We start from the raw sequence: 6,154 nt of genomic DNA on the forward strand, positions 1-6,154 counted from the left end.
TAACTTTCCTTATTTTATACCCAAAATATTCAACAACTTATTATATTTCAACTTTAAAATCCAAACGCATCCGCTAACGCTTAGATTTTCAAGCCTAATATCGATTCATCCTTAAAAACCCTTGATTAAAATTTCTTATAATACTAAAACCAAGATATCCCAAGGTTCTGAATATTCTTAAAAGTCTAAATCATCAAAATTCTTACCATGTAACCCATTCAATTCGCACTTATTTCTAAACTAGTCCCCAAATTCCTTAAAAATTGAAAATTAATTCTTAATTTCCTCAAAATTATCTTAATTAGTCCTTAATTTCAAAAATTCTACTATTAACCCATATGTTTTTGGCATTCTTAAATTTCTTCTACGGATTTCTCATTACATAATTTCAACAATTTTAAACTTATTCACCCAAAAATCAATTCTTATAACCAACATTACCTTTCATCAAAACTTATGATCCCAATTTAAACATTTTTATATTCCCAAAGTTGATGCAATCCTCGAATAATTATTACTTATGAGTAATTCTCAAAAATTAATTCGACTAGTAACCACGAATCATAAATATTTTCTTAGTAAATCTACGTGTCCCAAAAGCATTCATAAGGTTCATGATCAACTTATGACCCAAAAAGTAGAACGTCAATACTAAAACCCAAATATCAACATAGTCCAATTCCACCACAAACCAACATGCATTGAAATCAAATAATTTCTTATTTCATATCATGTCACGTATAAAATTCCAAAGCACATAAATCATGTAAATGCCCTAAAACTTCTTGCTTGAAAATTTGCGAAAAATTAAAAATTTTCTTTTTAAAAGAACTTAAGTGGCCTCATTCATAAAATCACTGGTGAAACAAGTTCAATATTTCAAAATATTGCAGCGGAAGAAAATAAAGTTTGCCAAAAATCACAATTTAAAAAAAACATCCAACGACTGATAAAATGTTTGCGGAATAAAATAACAACTGCTGCTCTGAGGTCCTCGGGTGCCACTACTGCCGACCCAAGCTAGCTCACTGGTCCCCGCCCTCAGCCCTGGCCTCATAAGTACCTACAACAATCAAGTCTAGTGAGCCTAAAGACTCAGCATGCATATATCGCAGGTAACGAGTAAAAATCTGAATTAAAATATGCATGAGTTAACATATCCTGTCCTGAGGCATGCTGAAAATAATCTGTACTGAGCAATTATAACACGTGCATAACTGAACTGATAATCACAGAAAAAAATGTTTGCTCCTTGGAGCCTGTACTGAAATAACTGGTAAAATTTTCTGTTGAGATTATGTTTTACGCCTGCAGCCACTGCACTAAGCTGAACTGATCGGTAACTGGCTACCGGGGAGGCTGAAACTTAACTGAGCTGGCCGGTCACTGGCGACTGGGTGGTACCATACTGAACTGATCGGTCACTGGCGACCGTATAAAATAATACTCCCACATTGTGAATGAACCACAAGCCATATCGCATAAATCTCAAAAATAATCATTTTCTATTTAATGCACGTAAAATAATTAACTGGCATAATGAAAATTTCCCGTAATTTTACCAACTGGATTGGATTGGATCGTCCCCAGGCTCGCTGCAACTTAACTGTGCCATGAAAAACATGCAAATGCTAAAACTTGACCAACTATGCAATTTACGTTCAAAAGATGCGACTATGACGCCTAATGACTACGCATTTAATCATGACCCCGAGCCAACCTAAACCGACCCTGAACCGACGTATAGTCATGATTAAAATACGCTGAAAAATCATAAAATAATGTTCCTAAAATGATAGGGTCGAAATCTAGGTGGAATGGAGGCCAAAACACAAAACGCTCTTTCGAGAGTCAATTTGGCACATCGCACCGTAAATTCTCGTACGACCTCAAAAATGAACTGAATCACAAACGGTCGAAAACATGACCTTCCCAACTCAAAGGGGCACTGTCCAGTCCAAGGCCATAGGCTAAAAGCCAACCGAGAACTTGAACGACGCCTCTGAACAGCAGCATACTTGCTGTCAAAAAAAAATACAGCAGCTGCGCACTTGTTTTCCTTGTGTCGTTTTCGAGGCTATCGGCCATTGGGGCTTGAACCACCAACCAAAACCTCTAACCAACATCCCAAGGAATGATATGAACCATGGCTAAGGGCCCTAGGCCAGCCACAATTTTCACCATTCCAGCAACCAACCGAGAAGATCCACCGTGAGCGCATTTGATGCGCGTGTGGTGTGATTTGCTTGCTTGTTGTCTCGTGTCGTTCCAGTGGCTATTTGATTGACCATGGCATGACCTAGACATCTAGGGGCATGGTATGAACCGTGGCTAAGGGCCATAGGCCAACCAAGATCCCTACCAAACAACAAAAGAAACGAACCAAAAGCTGTCCAACCGAAGTAGCCGAAGGGGTATAGGGGCTGTTGTGATGTTATGATTAAAAACCGATGAGCCATGGACCCAGCCACCAAAAAGGAGACTTAATCACGTCTTAGACTTGCTAGAGGAGTGATCTAACCAGGGCTATAACCCCTAGGGCAGCCAAGATCAAATCAAATCCCCTTGACATAAAACTAAAATTTCGAAAAGCAAAAATGGTAGAATTGAAGTTGCTGTCAAATTCTGAATTTCCAGCGACAAAAGGCTTGAACGAACGGACCAATATGACTCTAATGCATCCTATTACGTGTCTAAGAGTCACCATGGGAGCCTGGAGTCGATCCCTAACCTGAAACCATCAAAACTAAAAGAAAACGTGAAGCTTGTCATGAAAGGGCCGAAATCTGCATGCATTATTTTCTGAAAATTCTATGATGTATTTCGGTTTTTGCATGATAAAACATGATCATGTACTGAAAAATAATTGATAATATGACTTGATTGAGGTTTGAAAGAAATCTAGACATTCCTGGTTTCGTTTCGAAAGAAAACGAACGAAACGACGACGACGCGGCACGGAGGAGATGGAGCACTTCTTTCCTTTCCTCTTCTACTCGATTTTTCTCCCTTCGCTTAGCTATGAGTCGCACGGTTTTCCTCTCTCAAAAACACTCTGAATTTCGTGACTAAGGGAGGGGATATGATGGTTAGGGGAGTGAGGGAGATGGGTGCAAAATATAGGGAAAGAATCAAGACCAAGTCTCCATTTTTTTTTTTGAATTTTGAATTGTGGTTTGCTATCAATTCTACTTGGAGGGATTATGGTGGTGCAATGACCGATTCTACATGCTCATCTAGACTAGGATAATGTTCTAACATTAATTAATTACATGGTGCTCCCAAAAATCCTAGATTTATCCTACTAATTACATGCAAAGAAATGGTCAAAGTTGATGAGTTGGCAATTGAATCCTCTAGTAACCAAGGGGTGGCCGAAATCTACTAATAAAATGAATGTCGAGTGTTGTTTATTTACTAAATTAATAACTCTAAAAAGCCTCACTAATCCTTTAATTAATTTATTGAATAAATCCTTAATTAAGTAATCAAATGAGCTTATTTTCTACTCACCTCAAGTTGCATAAATAAATCCCCAAATCTCCTTATTAACTTAAATTAACTTACTTGCTAGCTAAATTAACTTCTGGAAATATTTCTCGAATCTTAAATTCTATCTCCAAACTCCGACTCCAGTCCGGCCTCACTGAAAATAACTGAAATGCTAAAAATCAAACTACTGAACTGAGATAATAAAATAATTAACTTCAAAGAAATGCATTTAAAATAATCATGCAATGAATTCAATTAAATTTAAAAAAATCTAGAATTATGCATGGCTTATACGTAAACTGATTTACGGGTTCTACAAATCATATATCCTCATAGAGCTATTAAACATGTGACGTAAACATATAATTCATATAATTCATGTAGTAATGCAGATAACAACATATAAATCATATAAAGCATGTAAACTTACAATTTGAGGCTTGACGACTGATCTTCCCGGCGCTGATGGTGGCACAACCCTTTACAGAACCTAGCTCTGATACCAACTGAAACGTCTGCTTATTCGTTTTCTTAAAAAGTACTAGAATTTTTTTTTTTACTCTCACACTTTCGGCCTTTACATATATATATACATAAAAATACTTTTGCACCATTTTAAAATAAACCATCCAACTAGTATTTGAAAATCCAAATGGATTAGTTAAACATGAAATCGTAAATCGTTTTACCAAACCTAAAGAACAATAAATGTTGAAAAGTGTAGCCCATAATAAACCTCTCAAAATCTCTCAAAAAGCATAAATAAAATGTCGTAAAAATCTTTAACCTAAAATCAAAGCTTAATTACGGAAAATAGAAGCGCTGGTCCTCAGGTATTGTGCACCGACAGTCTAGCAAGTCACTCGTCAAGACCTCCAATATCATGGTTATTTATATCACCTGCATCATACACACCTAGTGAGTTTAAAGACTCAACACGTCCCATCTTTGATAACAAGTAACACGTAATACAGTTAACATATAACAGTGAAAAATACTTGTACTTAAAATATCATTTCCTTAATGATGCATAAACTTTAAACTTAAACATTTTCAAAATCATAATCATATCACATAAAAATATTCATATTCATATCCATATTCGTATCCATATTCGTGTTCATATTTATGTTCATGTTCGTGTTTGTTGAATTCAGATCGTGATTGTGACTCGTATTCTTGATCGTATTGGGCGATGGATCCATCTAAAGAAAGCCACAGTATTTTTTTCTACAAATCGTCGCCAAATATAAGCGGGTTATTTTAGCTACGACAACGGTTTTTGTTGAAACCGTTGTGTTTTTTTAACACAACGGTTTCAACAAAAACCGTTGTCGTAGGAGTGTTGTTGATGATATATTTTCTTGTAGTAGCAACTAACTTTTACCTTATTGCAACTAACTTTTACTTTATGCATCTAACTTTTATTTTTCGCAACTAACATTTACTTTATCGCAACTAACTTATTGAATCATATCTCATTTAGTCAATAGCGTAGCTCTGCCGGTTGTTCTAAATGAAATATAATTATTTAATTTAACATTTACCTTATGAAATTTTATATTTATATTATCATAACTATAATCATAGATACCATATATAAAATATCGGTTAATTCGATATTTTTTATAGTGGGAACTAAATTATATTATGTATGTGTTTAAATATTTATTTTTCTTTTTCTTGGAACCATTATTTATGGTGGTTTCCTTTGTTTTATTTTTAGTTAAAAACTATTACATAAACCAAGAATAAATCCTTGATCTTTGACAAAATTAATAATTTGTAAACTTCATTCTTACATTTGGTAATTTATAAATTAATAAATTTAAACTTAAAATAACCTCTTTGTGGATCGATCTCGTATTTACGAAATATATTACTTGCAAAAATCTACACTTGGATGAATTTTAATTTAAATAGTAGCAGTGGCTCGACTAAATACGAAGATGGCCCGGGTTGTTCAAGTAAGGGTCGTATTTCATGATTCAATAAGAAAAATTGGAACCATGGGTCCACGGGTGTGGTTCATGGCTCACAAGGGTAGTTTAGGTGATAAAAAGTCTATGTTTAAAATTTGGGAAGAAAATATGGAGTTTTGAATTTCTTCGGGAATTAAACGCCTCGCAAAATGTTAATTAAAGAATTAATTGAAATGCCTAGGTTTAAGCTGAATAAAATTATGAGAAATTATATTTAGAATTAAATAATTATTTGGGATAAGCCCGTGTAATTAAAAGCAAGAAAAAGATAAAATCGAGAATTTTGACGTCTAGTGGTAAAACGGTCATTTTACACTTGGCTAATACGTAAAAGCTTGGCAGCGTTCCGAAGGATCATAATGCATGTTAAATGATATTTTATGATTTTAAATGATGATTTTGACGAAAATATGATATTTTACGATTTATAGTAAAGTTGTACAATTTTTACTGTTAAAATGTTATTTTTGGAAAGTTATGATATTTTAAGCTTTTAAAGGAAAATGAAAAATATTTGTAGGGATGTGAATTTACTGTGACAAAATATATGATATATGATTTTCTGGGGATATCTTGAGGGCCAAGACCCCCGAGGGATCTCGTTTACGGGCCAAGGCCCCATAGAGGGACCCCGTTTACTGGACAAGGCCTCGAGGACCTTGACGATCGTATTTTCACGG

This window comes from Primulina tabacum, chromosome 3 (assembly GCF_025594145.1).
Source record: "Primulina tabacum isolate GXHZ01 chromosome 3, ASM2559414v2, whole genome shotgun sequence".
Classification (NCBI taxonomy): Eukaryota; Viridiplantae; Streptophyta; class Magnoliopsida; order Lamiales; family Gesneriaceae; genus Primulina; species Primulina tabacum.